The sequence below is a fragment of the Plutella xylostella genome, chromosome 23 (genome assembly GCF_932276165.1).
Source record: "Plutella xylostella chromosome 23, ilPluXylo3.1, whole genome shotgun sequence".
Lineage (NCBI taxonomy): Eukaryota > Metazoa > Arthropoda > Insecta > Lepidoptera > Plutellidae > Plutella > Plutella xylostella.
Window position 1 is genome coordinate 7,987,303 of NC_064003.1, and position 20,583 is coordinate 8,007,885.

The 20,583-nt window shown below is 37.7% G+C and overlaps 1 non-coding gene across 1 annotated transcript; it reads right to left on the minus strand.

Moving 5' to 3' along the window:
* Positions 1 to 10,328: 10,328 nt before the first annotated feature.
* Trnae-cuc lies at positions 10,329 to 10,400 on the minus strand. Its single transcript has one exon. It is a non-coding gene; the product is annotated as a tRNA-Glu (tRNA).
* Positions 10,401 to 20,583: the final 10,183 nt, after the last annotated feature.

A 20,583-nucleotide genomic window follows, 5' to 3' on the forward strand; every position in this document is an offset into this window, starting at 1 on the left:
ACATTGGGACTAACATAACACTCTGGCGAAAAGTGGGTGCAGCAATGCACCTCTGCCTACCCCGCAAGGGAGTACATTAGTACAAGGCGTGAGTGTGCGTTTTTTTTTTTTTTTGTATAAAAAAATGCTTTCAGAAATCTCGATGCACAGTTGCACAGGTTAATTCGCTGGACGTTTTAAACAAACTCTACCATGACAGAAAGCTTCTGCCCGCCAAATGAGATCAACAAACATTTACCAGCAGTAAATGACTCGTGTATCGCATCCGCAAAATTCTGACATCCGAAAAACAGACGCACAAAACACCGCAACGTATGCTCAGGCTCAATGACCCAGTTTAAATGATAGTGACAGGCCAAACATCTAAATCTACGGTGTCGGGGATTTACAGCGTTTTACGCAGTGACACTGTATCTCTAAAAACCTAAATCTCTTCCACACAGAACGATTTACAACTCAGCTGCTGAATGAATCACCTACAGGGTTCATGCGGTTAGCCGGACCCACTGGACTATTCGGAACCACTGTTTTACCTCGATTCGAAATCCTAACTAATATTATAAATGCGAAAGTAACTGTGTCTGTCTGTTACTCTTTCACGCCAAAACTACTGCACGGATTTGAATGAAATTTGGTATACATATGGTATAGACCCTGAGAAAGAACATAAGTTACTTTTTATCCCGGAAATCCCACGGGAAACCTTTTTAAGGCGAAGCGAAGCTCGCGGGAACAGCTATATAGTTGTGTTATAAATTGTACTAATAAAATTGTTGTAGAATAGCGTAGAGTGACAGAATACCGCGGCAGGGTGGTGTGTGCTTTGTGCATTACCACAGACCACGGTTGTTCCTGTATATTTGAAGAGGACACAGCTATAATTTCTGTGCACACATTTGCATTAAATCTTGACGGGAAATGTGAGATAAAATGGGTAGATGTGTTTATAATGGGTTGTCCTGTTATTCCGTAGCGATTAAGCGCGGTGTGTTTTATTTGGAATTCTTAGGTAGGTAATTATACTAAATTAAATATCAATGAATTTTATTTTAGGCAATTTATGTGATATACAGGGTGTTACAAAAAGGGTATACTAAGCTGAAACCAGCATGTGCAGCATGGTATATCTAAGCCCGAAACTGAAATCAGAATTTCAAGATTCGCAAAAAAAATTATTCATTCTCCATAGTAAAAAAGTCACGTGACCAACTAAGTTACTATGAAAAATGAATATTTTTTTTTGCGAATTTTGAAATTCTGATTTCAGTTTCGGACTTAGATATACCATGCTGTACATGCTGGTTTCGGCTTAGTATACCCTTTTTGCAACACCCTGTATTATATCAGGATTGTGTTTTGTACGATATACATATTATTTAATATTTTGAGTCCTTGTTGGTCTTTTTCGTTTCGTGGACATTATGCTCACGACTGTAATTCCCAAAGTAAGATTTCTTATTAAAATATAAAAAGAAGATATTGCTGAAGTGATCAATTTATCACTTACCAATAACCTCCAACGATGACGATGGCATGATTTATTGGTATAAATTACCTTAATTAACTTTGGTAAATAAAAAAAAACACAAATAGGCATATTTCCGACAGAGTGCAGACCAGGTATAAAATAAAAAAAGTAGGCGGATCTGTTTTAATAAGAAATTTTCAAGTTCTTTATTCTTAAAAACATCTAATATTTGGGTGTGAACATTTTTTGCTGTTTGTTTAATAATAGTGCGGCGATGTTTGTATAATTTTGTTCCGAAGTAATTTGTGAACTCAAAAAAAATATAAATACATATATACCTACCTATAGATAAATGTTATCTAAGGAATGAAATTGTTGCTGTCATGTCTAATACAAACATTCACATGCGACAGCATCAGATTTATTCCTCAGATAACTTTTATCTGACTATTGAAAAATCAGCCCTAACTCTTAATACCTATTTAAGTCTCCGTGTTATCAAGACGGCATTTGTAGGTATTTGCAGAAGTTGTAATTAAAAACTTCAACTACATTTTCATCAGTAGGTACATAAAAATAATATACTTACTTATAATAAAACTTACTCTAAGCATCTCCCGAACTCCTCAACAGTATCGACACAGACAAAGTATACTTACTCAACCATAGACAAAGATCGCCGACCGATAGCAAACAGCGACGTTTTACGATGAACTGGCCAAATTGCATGTAAAGATGAGACCGCGACTAAAGCTGAGGCGACTCAGGGCGATCACTCTGACTTACCGACCACGATATGTATATGTCTAAAACTTCCCTGCCAACCACGACTCTATTTTGTTGTACTTATTACAGGCGTCGAAAGATAATTGTACCGTTTGGACAGCTACACAAATTTGCTATTTACTCTTGATTTAGGAACTTGATGAAATACATAAGAATACACAAATTCTGGCGTAGGTGTTATTTGACGGCCGAAAGAAAAAAGAAATTTTGAAGCCCCAAAAGTTACTTATTGTTTTGATTTTTTGTGATTTAGATTTGACACCAGCTGTCATCCCATACATTTTGGAGCTGTCCAAACAGGCCTGTTATATTTCGACGACTTTAGATGTGCAATCGCGCACGTCTTCGCTGTGCCTGATATTCTTCAAGTCATAGTGACACCCCTGGAAGGTATCCCTTTGTCGGCTAACAAAACGGTGCGGGTTGTAATTTGATAAAGTCGGTCCGCCTACAACACAGGCCCTTTCTTTGAGGGTGAGCCCACGCAACCTTAAATCTAGCCGGGATTGCCGATATTGACGGCTTTTGGATGCGGTAAGCGTCCAGGGTTGGCAAAGCTCGTAAATTTTACCTCTGTTGTTTTAACCTCTAGCCAAAGAAAGGTGTTAAGACATTACCCTTGCGCGTTTGTTTAATTTGTGTCTGTGGCACCGTAGCTCTAAAAGGTATGGACTTATTTACGTAAATGTGGTTTTGTGTCATTCGGTGATGTGACAAAAGTTGCATTAAGTACATAAGTTTTATTAAAACCAAACCTTTAAAAGCATGTGAGTGGATATACACACGACTATATTCCTGTTGTTTTGGGTTGTTCCAGTAATTGTCTTCCATTTTAACATCAACATCCATGCATTGCCTTGTCCACTGCAGCCGTTTCTTCTTGCTTCCATGGAATTTACCTGTCGGGATCAAAATTATACAGGTTTAATTAAATCGACATTAATCCAAGACTTTTGGACTAGAAGTCGCGTTTTATGACCGTCGTTCACTGTCATTATGTCATTAGGATCAGTTTTGAAGAGGCCCCATAGGAATTTGAGGGGAATTTTCATGCACCGTGTAATAACTAAGTAAATAGGATTAAGAGTGACCGTGATAATATTGTTTGTGCTTGGGAAGAAATTCCTCAGTTAATTTGATTGGAATTCTAAATAATAACTGTTGAAAACTTTTGAGAAAAGGATAAAGAATTTGAGATAAAAAATTTACTATAGAATAGTAATAGTATGCTCTAGTTCATTATAAAACTATTATTGGGGTCAGAAGGTATGGGGTAACCGTGCGAAAATTTTGCAAGTGGTTTTGATTAAGCGAAGGGACCAAACACCGCTAGTAAATTCATAATCCCAGCCGACGACCTACAAAAGATTTATTGAAAGGGTTCATATTAAAATAAAATTTATGTCAGTAATAATTCAATATGTTTAATCCTCTTAAAAAGTAACCACAAACATAAAACGAATATTAAATATTTGGGATATAGTTTATGTTAGCTTCCACAATAAACCTAAGCAAGGCTTACGATCTTTTTAGTTAACATAACAATAAACTGATTTAATTAGAGATGAAACCCTGATCTTCAGTCATAGTCATAGTACAGTAAAGGGCAGAAAGACCTGACCACTCTCAGAAACATTGTTAGTATGAGAGGGGGGACAGGTTTCTCTGCACTTGACCGTACATAAAAAAACTAACTAATAAGCAGCCAAAAAAGAGAACCCTTCAATCATCAATTCATTTTATAATTTTATAGGAAATCGTGTGATTTCTTTCAAGTACCTACAAATTTAATTTAATTTTAAATATAATATTATTAGGTAAACTTCTTATTATAAAAGCCCCGCACCTAGTAGGGAGACTTTTTAAATAATAATTACGCAAGGACCGATAAATAATTTGTAACTTTCTACCAACTTAGATTTTTTCAAAATTTCACAAAATCATTAGGTTTTATCTACCCATTGAATAACGAAATAGCAGGTAAAAAGGCAAATTTATTGGAACTGACCCGAATTTAGGATCATTAAACTAATTATAGAGCAAACATGGGTTCCATCCGCATTTAAGAAGCAATTAGCTCATTATTTTACCTTTTTGTTTTTTGCTTCCTCCACCAACATTCCATTTTATTTCAAGCTTAACCTGGCAGATCTTTTGTGAAAAGCGAAACCTATTCACGAAAAGCCAATTCCGGCTTAATTGTTTTCCTAGATTCACCGATTGTTATTAGCTTAAATTGTTTGTTTAGTCCCTGAATACCGCTCTGTCAGCTTCAACCAGTACAAATTAGTCTTTGTCAGAGTAAACACCAAATCGAAGTAACGAGTGTACGGCTGTGTACACAAGGTAGGCAAGGCACCACACGAACGCAAATATTGACTCTGATAATATGATGTGAACCAGAACAGATTACCTATCCTCAACCTGTTAGGGGAAACGGATTAGCATCGAGGCCTTCGCTTTAATCGCCCTCCAACGAGCTTTACATAAATGCCTTCGCAAAAGAGATTAAGCCTGTCATTGATGTGAAAGTTGATTATATAGAGAGGTATATGATACATAAATCACCAGTGTTTATGAAGGATTTTCGCGAACCCCTCGAAAAGCTGGGTTTAGAATCAATATATATTGTCTCCTCGCGAGCTTAAGCTTTATTAAATAAGCAAGCTTCAGATGTTTAGCTATGTCTGTTTTCTCATAAGTACTTAAGTAATATAAAATGATACCACATAATAAGTAGGTTCGCGGATGTGACGCCAGATTAAAAACTAGTTGGCGGCAGCCTGAGAAAATGACCCAGGTTGAAGGAACGTCGAAGTAAAGATTCATTCTGAACATTGTGGCGACTGGTCGGGCGAGTGCAACGTGCGGGAACCGACACGGCGGCTTCCACCGACCCGCTGCTTCATAAAAACCAGGCGACGTTCCACACGCGTGCACTAACCCTATGATTACACAACACGACACTCACACACTCACGCACGCCGGGATTAACGTCAGACAACCCGTTTCCTATTACCTGCCCTGGAGTAAAAAGCAAACCTTCTCCTCAGTAATTTAGAATTAATTTCACATTTGAAATCAAAGCACTGTTGTGGCACGTTAAGTACGAAATAATATTGAAGGGGAAGCTCGTTACAGAGTTAAAGCTCCGAACAAGATTAGAGAGCGCTCACAAAATGTTGCGACCGTCCAACCGTGTTGAAATCTCTATTTTCTAACGCCCGAAAACGTCTGTAACAAATCTCGTCGGCGGACGCAATCTACTGAGGCTTAAAACAAACAATTACTTCGCTTTATTTGAAAAGGAGCGCAAAAACCGGAGCAATCAAATCGGTGCAGCTCCCGTGTAGCAAAAAAGCCTGGCGCGAGCGAGCGGTCGACGGAACGGTCGACCACTCCGCAGCGTAATCAGGTAGCCGAGCGCGCCCGCGAGACCGCACTGCAGTGCTTTCACTTCACATCCCGTACTTTACGAAAAATTGCCTAATTCACACAATAAACATCAGCGAATGCAATTGCAGAAGAGATTCCACCGAAGAGAAAGTTGGATTGCTCATTGTAGCTTGCATTACGCTTGTAGGAACTAGTACTGTATGATTATGCGTGTCTTTGATCAAATCATGGAAACGCAAAGGTCGCTGCGCAGCCAGACCTACAATTTGAAACATGATTGAAGACCGTGTATCAGCTGGGAACGCGTAGCTAATTCTAGGCAAGGTGACATACTTTCAGTACCTCTGCCGGGTACCGTGGCAAAATGTAAAATGGCTTCGGATTTTCATAAATAACGTATAAGAAAGAGATCTGAACAATAAATAAAATGATTCGCTCCGCTCCGGCCGGCTGCGCTAAGGAGCGGCGGATCGCGCGATTTGATACGCGCCTCCATCATCGCAACCTTTGTCAAAAGGCAAACTAATAAAGCTTACCAGATGTAATTCTCTAAACAAGACACTAACAAATGGAAGCCGGGGAATCATTCGTGCGATAATAATATCATAAGTTACTGAATGACGTGCTAGGAAATGTAATTTTCTCCATCATCGCAACTTCGTAAGTGACGAAAACTTCCTAAACAAACGAGATTACTAAGCAGAAGGGATACACTGGAATCGAGAAAGTTATTCAAGCCATTACTATAAAATTTTATTAGCCGAACAACAACAGACGAATACATTGTGATCGGGACGGAAGGAATTCGGCAACACGATATTCGGCAGTAAAAACAATCCGAACCATTTTATTTGCACTATCGCCACACGATCGCCACCGACAAGATTTTTCTGTGCAAAACGCAGCTATTAAAGTCTGTAGCTCGGATTCCTTATGTCCTACAACATTCTGATACGAACAAAGAAGTGGACCCGCATCATTATGGACTATTGTTACGAATTTAAAATTTTCGAAAAGCGAATTCGTCAAACGTAAAACAATTCGATACGCATTTGAATTTGTTGTTCGGGCTGACTTCAATTCAATTTCTTCGTCCGAACCGCTCGCGTGAATTGGGTCGCGTAAACGGGTCCGCCCTTTTGGGACCAAACGTTATTTTTTTCACACAGATTGCGCGTTCTTTGATCTGCAGAATGTGTGCGCGTCTCGATCGCTTTGTGCTATGTGTGTGTGTGTGTGTGTGTGTGTGTGTGTGTATGTGCGCGTGTTACGTCGCGTCGTCGTGGTGCTGCCTCGCATCTACGACCCCCAGTGGGATGTAAATATGAAGCAAGAGCGATTCGTGATGATTTTTGTTTTACTTGCACAAGTTCGGGAACGGCGAAATTGAAGAAAATTTGGTCCTAAGAAAACGCCTTGTCATGTTGTCACTCTTACTTGATTTACCATTTCAGCACAAAGTTCGGATTTCAAGTAAAAAAATTAAGTACTTATATTACCATATTCGGTATAATTAAAGGTCAGAGTAGGTGCAAACGTGTCACGAGGGTGTTAGCCCATTCGGTCCTTACTGGCATAGTTTCCGTTAGTTCATCTTAGCTGGCAAGTTTAGCACCTCGTAAACTCTGGAGCTATCATGAGCCGCGAGAGAATAATCTACTGACTAACTTTATGTGCACTGCTCTAGCGTATGACACTCTATGTTACCCGATGAATTTGTTATAGCTGGCTGCTAACAGTTTAATGCTATAGTATTTAGAGATGTAGCTCTAGCACTAGCATTAGAATGATTTAATGAATACATTATGTAGGAGTTCATCTGGCCTGATGAAGAAATATATAGGAATCACAAAAATCTGTATCTGACCATAAAAGACAGCAGCAATTGAATAGTTACTGAGTAGAGACCCATATGTATTATTTTAGATGCTTTAAACAAAAAAGCGGATAAAGGTAATAAATAAAAACATATAACAATTTAGGTTGCAGTGAATCAAATTTTTATGTTAGGTCACTAGATTACTAAAGCGTAAAGTTATGATTTTAGTAGGAAACGATACAATGACATGATAGAAAAAGTGTAGCTAAGACAGAAGCATAACCTAATGGTAACAGGCGTTTAGTTTTGATTCTGATTGAGACATTGCAAGAATTGCTTGAAAAATATTGAAAATTTAACAGCCCAGTAAAATTTTGTCCTTATTTTAGATAGACTTTGAAGTTTAACGATAATAATTAAGTAAGTAGGTATTTATTTCAAATTGCAATCCACATGGTATGTTCAAATATTAATGTTTTTTTTTTTAATTATCGTAAATTATAAACATTCTGGAAGTAGAACTAGGTACATGTAAAGAATGTTAAAATATGCCTGTCGAAGGAACGGCATCAAAATATTCCTCTTACTTAGAATGTGTGTGTTCTTGTTATTCTCCAAAATAATTATATAAGCATCACACAATTATACACGAATGTTTCAAAAAAACCGCTCGACTGGTGGGTCCCGAATGTTCCCGTGGGGTCGTTGGGGCGGACAAATGTATTTCATTATAGGTAGTTGAATGGTGTCTCTCGCGCACCAAAATACGAGGCATTATGTTCCGTGTGCGGTCGTCGCTTTCGGCTCAGGTGACACCGGCGGCGTTACTAATCGACATCACTGATTCCAAAAAAACATCCAATACAGAAAGGGAAACGAGAATTTACACGAAAAACACCGTAGCAAGCCTTTGTACTAAAATCATTTAATCTTCCGCCGCTCACATGCTGAGTGCTAATTTTTCGCCTCCATGGGGTTAAAAAGCTACAAAAGCAACACCGTTACGAAATGTCAAAAGTTAAGAATTAATGCGACAGAACCTTTTATTTCGATCTTTTGTCTAATTCAAAGTCGCTTTGTCTATTTGAGGTGTAATAATGGGAATGTTTAGCGTCAAAGCTTTTGTTAAGTTTTCGTAAAGACGATCTTTGTAGCGTTGAATAGACCACGTGGAGGGAACCGCTGCGAGTCGCTCAACTAAAGATCTTTCTCGCTTATTAGATACAGAAAAAGTACTAAACTAGTTTGACTAAAGTATTGTTATAATTTTTATTTATTTTCAATGCACCGAGAAAGACCGTAGCCTATTTTTTAACAAACTAATGAATTGTCATTTGTATCTGGTATTTTCTATAAGAAAACTAGTCATTCTTAATAACACATGTAACGCTAAAGTCTAAATAAGTGTTCCATAGAATAGCCCCTGTATTATTTGTGTAATGGCACAATTATGCAAGTAAAATATTATGTTATAATAATACTTCATCCTAGTTGAAAGGAAATGCGTGCAGAAAATGAGACATCTTTGTCTTCGCATTGATTTAGTCCAGTTATGAAGTGATATTTTGTAGATCATGCAATTTCTACATTTGAATTTAAAATGTGTTTTGTAAATCTTAAAAATAAGTTCACTTCATATAGCAACATTTATTTAATGCTAAATGATACTACTACTTGTACTATTTATAGGTAGGTAGGTATATTATATTGTATTGTGTCCTGAGCTTCCAATCGGCAGCTTTCCGAATTCAGCATTAATTTCCGTAATAGGTCATAATCTAAAAATACCCTGGTCAAATTCTTAATAGCCACTATCAATTTGGTCATCGCAGATGCCATTCTTTGAATATCGGAAAATATTTAACGTCTCCATAAAATGAGAGCCGATCTAAATTATATTTTGACACGAGAACGAAGAATATTCCGTGTCTAACCGCCCGGTGATAAATATTCGTGCATATTTCAACACGTTAGGTATTTTATTTGGCCATTGGATTGTTCTGCGAAGACAAGATTTCTAAAAAGCGCGGAGACAATCGTGAATCCACTCGTATGGAATTCGGCATAGTACCTGGTCCTCTTCACAGGAAACGATGGTATTAGCATAATGCATTCGGGTGCCTATATTTTACGCCAGACTACATATACCATTCGAATATTTTATACCCGGATAGCGTGGCGCCGGAAAGGAGGATAAAAACCCTAAACTGAACACGTTGTTTCAAGTGCAGTCTGTTGAATGTATTTTGGGGTTTAGACACACGCATTAATGAACCACTGGACAAAGGATCCTAAAGTCGACTTAGCAGAGCAGCTGCTAATACTTCCTCCAAAGATAATGTTTTAGCGAGACTTTGTTCGAATGCAGATTAGTGCTGGGAAAATAGACAAGCAGGAAAACGAATTACTTTTTTTCTTGGAAACTTTTTGCTTTCTACGTAATGCGTCGTAATTGTTGCGTTCGTTTACAATAGATGGGAACGTAATATGAGTAGCAGAGAAAAGTTTAGTTTCTCGCTTCTTATCGGTTGTCGGTTTTTGTTCGTGTTCATTTGCGTGCGTGCGGCCGACGTAACATCGGCATTCCGAATGCTAAGGCATTAAGATATTCAATTTGATAACTACTACATGATTAAAACGTTACAAAAAGTAAGTAGATAAGTATTTATTAAAATTTTTACTCTATCGGACTATCAATTAGTCATTACATACATTATTGTAATTCGATAAAATTACTGGATTTATTGAGTTCTATTTAGATATCTTTACACTCAATTACTTTTGCTTGTTATATTTAGTTAGAAGTTATGATTAAATAAATATAATAAAGTTATAATGTAAAAAAATACAAAAAGATTTTTCCGATACCGGGAATCGAACCCGAGCCTCCTGGGTGAGAGCCAGGTATCCTAGCCACTAGACCATATCGGAGTTGTGTTAACTGACGAAATTTTTGCTCATAACAGTCTTCACGTTAGTAACGATGTCGTCACTTATAATAAAGACAGTAAAGTTGGTGACTCAAATAAAATATTGCAGCGTGGGCGCCGCGCATTGCTTCTCGCGTCGCCGCCGCCGCCGCAATGCAATAAAAAAGATTTTGTAGTAAGTTGTAGGTATTGTAAAAGTACAGTGTGAGATTGATCACACGATCTTAATTCAAGCGCTCAAAGTGTTAATTTTAAACTACAATTTTTCATAGCGTAAGTAAGACGACTACAAATACAACTACACGTTTGTTGTTTTTGTACATTATCTCGTATAAATACAGAGCAATTACGTTCAACAGCATCTTATTAAGAACTGCGATAGCTAATCGCTCTACAGCTTACCGTTAGCGTAGGATAATGATAAGCAGAAGGTTATCGTGAACTACCGTTCTTTGCTTTCATTGTGTGGAGCGCCCACCCACATCGCTGTATGGCTTGTATGAGTCTGGGGGGTCACTCTATAAATCGACGAACGAACGAATAAGAAATTGTCACACAGTCGACACGCTTAATACAACGACATAGAGCCGTGGTTCGAAACGTTGGGAGAGCAATTCTGTAGCGCTAACCAAGACTCTATCTTATCGACGACCGAATGGCGTAGTGGTTAGTGACCTGACTACTGAGCCGATGGTCCCGGGTTCGATTCCCGGCTGGAGCAGATATTTGTTTAAAGACAGATATTTGTACTCGGGTCTTGGGTGTTGATATTTATATTTAGTATCTATCTATCTATGTATTTGTGTAGATATATCAGCTGTCCGACACCCATAACACAGGTTCTGCCTAGCTTGGGGTCGGATGGCCGTGTGTGAGATGTCCCCACATATTTATATTTATTTATTTATCTTGTTGTCGTATGGTGCCGATTGCATGACAATCTTCGTTCGTTCTTTTGTTCGTTGCTTTAGAGTGACCCCCTTCAATGTATGAATAACCACTGCTGCCCGTCTAACATTGTGGGAACGTAATTGTTGGTAAATGGGATTTGAATCGAATGACTGATTTTGTTTATGAAATGTCGAGTGGTTTTAACGTTGTTGCGTAAAAGAGCATGTCACTGTTTCCAATGGCCGTGAATTCTTGAGCGTTCAAGTGAATTTAGAGTATTTGCGGATCTTGGTATGTGATTGTTGTTGCAGGTGTAGATTTAAACGGTTATTTATGTTACATACTCACTTATTTGTATTATGACTGGATTTTATTTAAGACAGGCGATTCATAATTTATAATTTTTTAGGTCCCGGGGCAGATGGGTCCAGGCTAATAAGTTTTATTTATTCTACTTTATTTTCAGATGTAGGTACGCACATGCTTACATTGTAAGTTAGTGATGTAAATAGGTTTCGACTTTTCTTTACTGATCTTCAATACAAGGCATCTTGTAACCGCACTTATAGGGTACTTTACTAGAAGATGGCCAGATCACGCAACGTCTATCACTTATCCGTTATACATAAAACACATGTTATACTCGTGAATAAACTCATTATTCTGTAAGTATTCTTTATTATGTTCTTTAGCTATTATGGGTATTGAATTAGGGAAATTGGACATTATGCACGCAATGAGTGTTCGGGAATTTGACTTCTGGTCTAAAGGCATTCCTTGACCGTCTGCCGATGTGAATCACTTGACATGAACTTGTACAGTCTGGAGAGTGGAAACCTGACCCTTACTAAGTAGGATTGTACCTAGAACCTAGCCTAGCTTTACGTTGAAAGAAAATATTGTTAGAGAATTGCAGATCTAGTTTTCATACATCTAACTAGATTGATAGAAAATGGTCCGAGCTTATGATGGGAGTTTTAGTCCTTAAGGTGATATATTTAATTAAGCCAGGTGCAGGAACAGTTATGAGTTGTATAGGTAAGTAATAGTTATAATGTTTTGAAATAAAATTACGATATTACTAGATAATTGTCAGTTTCCGGAAGCTGCTTTTAATAATAAATAAATTATACATTTTATTAATACTGAATTTTCTGCTGAAGCTTTGGCACATAACATTAGAAAAGGAAAAAATAGTAAATTTTTCAAATCAGTGACTGTTTCTGCTTTTGTATTTTTTGTTACGCCATATGTTATCTATTTAGTAGCACACTGATGAGTTGATGACGTTACTTTAGCCACCACAGTTGGTTAATAGTCTGATGGTCTCTATCATTACTTAGTGTGAATTAAGTGTGAATCTCTAAGTTTTTTATTTTCGGTTGGGTTTCGAAAATTCGATAACGATAACTTTCAAAAAGGTTACGGGAGATATATTTTTTTCATCACCCAGTGCATAAGACATACCACTTCAGAAATGAGATAAAGTAATAATATATTGTGTTGTCTTTATAAACTTTATTTGATGTTGGCAGTTCTGTTGCATAGTTAGCTTTGTCGGATTATATCTCCAAAATGTTTACATAAAGTACTTTAGACATATTAATATTCATCATCGTTCACTAAGAGTAAGAGGTCGAACTAAAATATATTTTCCACCTGTATAATACGAATATAATCATGACTGTACTTACAATCCGACATGATAATAATTTAGAGCTTTTTAGCACGCTTGCATTACATTAACACAAATAGCTAAAAACCCCTATTCTATCGCATTTATTCGGGCACGAGCAAACTTTTATTAAAACCCCATTAGCGGTCAACCAATGGACATATTACTCCACGAGCCCGCCTAACAAATGATTTACTAAAAAACCTACAAAAACAAATTTATGTCTCTTTCGGGACCATCCTTTGCGGTGTCCATTACACGATATCCTGGTTGATTTATTAGCGTGGATATCTCGGCATGAATGAGTATAAAATTATACCGACTGTGAGGTCCGAATTGTGATAAAAAGTACCCAAGCCACACTCTTTCGGAGACAAATTCGTTTCTCAACCAATTAAGGGTTGCCGCAACGAAAGGCACTCACGTACTGCCTGAGTCCTATTTCACTCCAAACATGACCTCAGACCGTGAACTTGGAAAACAAAAGAGCGTCATGCTGTATAAATATCTCAAAGGCGAGGAGAAACCATCAGTCACTCGGCTAAGCGATGGTTCTGGCGTCTCTGTCGAGGAGTTAACTCTTCAGTAACAAAGCAACTTTACTGTCTGAAAACAAAGGCACGGGTTCAACAATAGATCAAGACTCGAAGTGTCAGCTTGTTGCCGACGATACAACGGCATGCCAATTACCGGCTAACGTGGCTGCAACACGCGAGCGAGGAGCTATGGATGAGGGAGATGTAGGGAACTTCGCTTATTAATATATGGAATTTTTACTTAAAATACTTACGAATACAACAAGGGTAGGAGATCCTTATTCTAAATAACATTTTAATCAAAAACATCCGGCTTTTTGCACATTATAGCTGAATACTCCTAAATATTTATGACGATAAGAAAACAAAAAAAATAGTTCCATGTGGGAGTGGAACAGAACGCAAGGTGAAGTATCCATGACGACGAATAACAGAGGAGCATAGAGTGAAAGCAGAGTGTGAAAAGACGTAAAGACGATTAAGTTTGGTATAAATTAAACGACGTGATACATCATTAAAATACTACTTTTTATTTATCCCCACAAATTGGGGGCTCGTCCGGGATAAATAAAATTTAAAAAATCTCGGAGATTACGGCGGATGAAGACGGATTTTTATAAAAAGAACAAGACTGACAGTTGCAAATTTTACAAGAAAATTTTTCTTCGCATCACAACGCCTTCAGGTCTGAACATATACCATTTTAAGACGTAACGAGGACGACAAGAAGATGCCACGGACGACGACGGGAGATGACGGGGAGGCAGTCGGAACATCAGGACCGCTCACGTACACGGAGGAGCTGGTAGCTAAGTTCAGTGGGTGCGACCAGACCGATTCCGCAACACGGTGGGCGCAGGAGGTCGATGACAACGCCGAGATCTTCGGGTGGACGGAGCTGCAGCGGCTGATCGTGGGGCGCAGGTCACTGACCGGCACGGCGGCACTCTGGCTGCGTTCAGAGAAACCCTTCAAGACGTGGGAGGCTCTGAAGACGGCGGTCACCAAGGAGTTCCCAGACACCGTAGATTCCAAGACGATCCATGAGTTAATGAGCAGCCGGAAGAAGAAAGCAAATGAGACGTGCCTAGACTACATGCTGATAATGAAAGAGCTCGGCAAGCGAGGCAAGATGCCCGACTACGTCGCTATAAAATACATCGTGGACGGAATACTAGACGACGAGTTACATAAGGTGATGCTGTACGGCGTGACGACCTATGGGGATCTGAAAGAAAAGTTGAAAGTGTACGAGACCATCAGGCAGAAGTCGAGCGGAAGACGGGCACCGGTCTTCAATCGTCTACCTACTGCAACTACACCCGCAGGCCCCGCAGCAGCTGCACTCGCGCCAGGCAACAGGACGACGGCCGTGCGACTGTGCTACAACTGTGGAGAGAGTCAACACATGTCAGCAGATTGCCCGTACAGACAGAGAGGTATTAAATGTTTCCGCTGCAACGACTTTGGACATATTGCTACGCAGTGTCAACAGAGGCGTTCAATGTTCACCATGCCTACGGAGTCAAACAACGAAAATTCAGCAGCGAGTCGGAGCAACCAACGACGTGAGAACGTGACAGCCAGTGACAGTTCAAACTGTATGGACGTCAACGTCAAGATGACAGATGCGAATGCAAATGTAAACAAACAGACGGAAAGACGAAAGCCGATGAAGACTATTGAAATTTCAGACTGCAAAATGACTGCTTTAATAGATACGGGCAGTGAAGTTAACTTGTTAACCGATGAATACTACAAACTGATAGGTTCTCCTAAGTTTGACGAGGGACATGTGAGTGCTTTGGTGGGACTCGGACAATTGGAAGTGAAACCCCTAGGGAAAGTCACTTTAAGTGTGAAGATAGATAAAGAACATTATAATAACGTATTGTTTCATGTTGTGAATAGAAGTTGTTTGCCTTACGATGTGATAATTGGTCAAGATTTTTTGAGAAGAGTGGTATTGATTATGGAAGACGGACGCGTGAGTTTACGTATGAAAGATGACGAATGGATGAAACAAGTAGGGTGTTATACGTGTGATTCTGTGGTTGTAGATTACATTGGTGATATCCAGTACAAGGAGCAGCTGACGGAGATGGTAGAGAACTACCAGCCCCTACAGGTCAAGGAAGCTCCCATACAGATGAAGATCGTGCTGAAGGATGATATCCCGGTGGCTCAGCGGCCGAGACGTATTTCACTAGCAGAGCAAAAGGTAGTAGAAAACCAAGTAAGAGAGTGGCTGGACGACAACATTATTCAGGTGAGTTATTCAGAGTATGCTAGCCCTTTAGTTTTAGTTAAGAAGAAAGACGGGGACACCAGAGTCTGTGTAGATTATAGATTGTTAAATAGGAAAATGGTGAAAGATAGAGGTAGGAAGGAGAGTCACAAGTACAAGGAGGGAGACTTGGTGGCAATTAAGAGGACTCAATTTGGTGTGTGTCTTAAATTGAAACCTAAGTACCTAGGTCCCTACGTAGTGAAGAAGGTGAAGCGGAATGACAGGTATGATGTAGAGAAATAAGATCCCAGCAGCGAAGGTCCAGGTCGTACTTCTAGCTCTGCAGACCACATGAAACCGTGGCCAGACCATAAAGAGTAAGTAAGTTCTTATTTTGTTTTGTTATTGCATAATATTCTATTGGTGTCGGTATGATAGTGATGATGAATGAAGAAGTCAGTGATGGTAATAAATAAGTTATGTGTGAGCAGTAAATAAAGTCAATCTAGATAGGTTTTGTAATGATTGTAAGGTTAAGTCTTGAAGGCTTAAGGCTCATATTCTTTACAAAAGGTGTGTTTAAACAAAACAGGTATTATAGGTATTTTGAATAGGTATTTCAAGATGTTGTTTGCATAGTATAGTTGTTTATGTTTTTCTGTCTAGACCCTAAGTTGAAATCTAACTAATCTAAATTGTTGTTAACTTGAGTTGCTAAGTTTTTAGTTTTTTTGTTTTAATAAGAAGATTATCTTTAACGTTTGATAATGCTATGTTTTATATTGTGTGTAACCTTGTACTTTACAGTTATTGTAATGAATAAGGCTGAGGGCAGCCTTAATGTCAGGATGGCCGAGTGTGGGAGTGGAACAGAACGCAAGGTGAAGTATCCATGACGACGAATAACAGAGGAGCATAGAGTGAAAGCAGAGTGTGAAAAGACGTAAAGACGATTAAGTTTGGTATAAATTAAACGACGTGATACATCATTAAAATACTACTTTTTATTTATCCCCACATCCATGTACTTCACTCCCTTTTTTATCTTAGATTACAGTAAAATTGTTGGTGCATTAATTACAAATCCTTGCGTATAAAAACACTCATCCCTATGAATCAGCATTGCCAACTATACAGTCATATAAAATATATGTAGGTAACTTACAAATTACTGCGTTTTAAAAAATTGCAGTTTTTAATAAAACGACCCATATTATCTGTTCAGCATCTTACTTTTACTGTAAAAAATATCAATTTTCATGTTGCGCCTATTTCTGTTCAACTTGCATAGTCTTTCAAGTCAATGTTGGGCCTTGGGAACGAACGAGCTTCCACAGTTTATGAAGGTTTAGTCGGTTCGTTTATCTAGGCGCCCTAGCATGAGTTTATGCATCATGATTCTGCTTTAAATCTAAACAATATGATCTGTTTTCTGATGCTCAAAAGCGGCAGAACATCGAAATACATTATTTTAAAATGGGAACCAGATAACGTCGACAAACCCGAACAAATTGAGGCAAAAAAGGGTTTGAACTAAAAGCTGTGGTTAAAATATGCTCGTAGATACCGCATTACCACTATCCGTTGGTCTCCTAATGTCTTTATAAGTGATCCTAATGAAATCGAAAATTTATTGATTTACCTGCAGTAGATTCTAATGCAGGTAAACGATTTCGGGAATGTCATCCAATTAAGTTTTTTACCGTATTCTTTCGGTTCTTGCTGACTTGTGTAAGTTTTACTTATTTTTTAGAGAAGTGAGCTGAGCAAAATTTTGACTGGTCGTTGTACTTTGCAATCGAACCTAATAAGAAATAGAGCGGGATTTAGTTCTAACGGATTAGATATTATTCTTATACTTGAAGCTTACATTTCTAATAAATTATGTACCCAGTTAAAACTAAAACAACCAAAGCATAGAAATCAAAGGATCAAGTTTACGAGTAATTCCATTACTTTAAAATAAGAGCTAATAAAACCTCTATCGTTGAAAGCCACATAATGAGGGCGCCATATGGTGTGAATATTATCACATCATCCATATATTTAGCTATAATTTTATTATAATTTACGTCGTCGGAAGAAGCATTCTGTCGGCACCCGCATTATAAACAATTGGGCGTAATCAACAGCAATGAGATTTTGTGGGGTGTGTAAAACGAAACGGTAATTCTATTGGCCGCAATCGAAATATTGTTATTCACTATTCAATGATAATTCCATTTTGATCGTCTGCGGGCAAAGGACGCCTTCATAATTTTATTTGTCACGGTCATAACTCACTTGTTATTACAACCCAATCTGGGGATAAACAAATCGAAGGGCTTATCAAGAGAGTAGTATTTCAAGTGAGTAATCGGAGCCCAAGTTCAGATTCGTAATAAAGTAAAGTTTCAGTAACACTCGCTGATGTTAAAAAGAATCCTGTTGACACTGAAATAGTGTTGAATTTTGAAAAGCAAAGGGTGTTGATAGCTAATCTGTAACGAACGACAGTACTAAAGCACATACTCGTAAATCAAAAAGCCGTGAAAAGGTCGCATTTGGTCACTATTGATAAAAGGAACCCTTTGTTTTCTACAGACGCCTTCTTAAATGTGATAAAGAATACTTTTATTCTTATAAAAAACATTCCTTATACATTAGGGTAGTCGTAAACTTGTTACTTAAGTAAAGCTTCAAATACCTGTCCAAAACGCGCTAGAATCAGAAATTACGATCGTAGTTTAATTTACCCAATTCTCTTGCAATGTTATTAATGTTTTAATCTACTATTACAGTAACATTAAAACACCTAGGCGAACCTGTTCCGCAAACATACAAATAACTCGGTATCAGTAATATTATGGGACATACTCCCGCAATTCATTTGTACTTGTTAGCGTATTCAAATTCAGTTGGAATTCCTTAAACAAGTAGAATGTAAGCGTTTGGTGCAAAGCAGCTCGGTCGGTCGATGCCTAAAGCCAAGTCTTGGGGTGCGCAGACAACTACATTTATTTGCGGGTACCCAGAAAATGTACGGTAACTGTCCCGCAAGATTTATTCCCAAACATGCCGTAATCTTGTCTCTGGTGGGCGTACTCGAATTTGTACCCCTTGCTGCATGTTTATTTTAGTTAAAACCTTGATAAGACAGAGTCGGACTTCCATATTCCACGATAAGCCAAAATATGTTAATTTGGGCGCTACAAGAAGCAATATGACCTACTAAGTGATTGGGTTCCGATGGTTCGTGTCCGGAATTTGATTCCAGCTCGGCATTCGAGATTGAAGCAATGTTTACAAATTGGTGCGTTCAGTAAACAAAAAGCTGGCGTATTCTTTATGGAATAGGCACGGCTTGGCATAATGCGAAGATTTTTAGGCATGGAAATTTACTAACTCGAATAAACTTGGTTTTAGCGGGTGGATGCAAAGAACCCGCATAACTATTCTCGGCAAGAATTATAAATGCCAAGTATTAGCGAAACGAATAGCTTTTCTCACAATATGGCGCCGTTTAAATTTCCATCTTTTATGAAATATTACAGATTACGGCGGCCGTTTCATAAAATCTAATTTTAATTAAAAAATAAGCATACCGTGTATTTAATTACAGGCTGCCTCTTATAGGCACAGTCTGGTAGGTATGAGAATTTAATATTTTTATCCTGAAACAACGAAGATTAATATTGACATGAGTATTTCATCCTTTATTCAGATAAAATTACACGGGTTCATAAAAATATTAACTCTGCGCTTAATTAAAAGTATAAAAAACATTTTTCTATTTTTGAGCATCATATTTTTATATGTTAGTATGTACTTAGGTAGAACATTCAACCCAGTTACTGTTTCAAAAACTTTTTAAATGGTAATCGCTTCATTAAATGTGCCCAAGGCTTTCGATAACTAGCCGTAATAAAGTCTCAACAAAGTACTTTTAAGCCTACAACAGCTTTAGCTATCGTATCGGCATGATCATGATCATGCGCGCAAACACATACAGTTCTAAAATAAACTGAACCACAACAATCAATTATTAGTGTTGAACTTCACCAAACACAGGAAGGGAGGACACAACAAGAGGTGTAAGACACATCGGGCATCGCGTGAATAATGTATCGAGTCGGATGGCCTTCTATAGTGACGTCACTCGCCGTGTCCAACTATAGAATATCTATTATTTCATTTCGGGTCAAACTATAACGATTATGTCGTAAGTTGTAATAAAGGAAGATCGATTCAGTAAGTAAAGGTCGATTCATTCAAATCTATGAATAAGATAGTTACATTTAGTTGGACTAGGTACATTTAGAATGATTTGTTAAATAATGCTTAAAATAATTTTTGCCTTAAAGTATTTTTCTAAATGTTTTTTAATCTTATTTCTAGACATAATATTCTCTATCTATTATGTAGACAAAAGAAGTAACAAAATATTGTTACCTTTATTATCTACTCAAAGTAAAATTAAATAACATAAAAATTGTAAAGTAGAGTATTATTGCTACTGATTAAAAATATATTTACGTAACGGGTAAACATTAGCATTCGTGATATATTATGACAGATAGGACTAATGGGCTGTATAATAATTAGAAGAAGCTACACATAAAACATATTAATGGTCAGTATTGAACCTATAAAATTTTATTACCTTAATATAGTATTTTTTTCGACAAACTTAATAGTGTTCAATAAGAAGGAAGATCGATTCAGTAAGTAAAGGTCGATTCATTCAAATCTATGAATAAGATAGTTACATTTAGTTGGACTAGGTACATTTAGAATGATTTGTTAAATAATGCTTAAAATAATTTTTGCCTTAAAGTATTTTTCTAAATGTTTTTTAATCTTATTTCTAGAC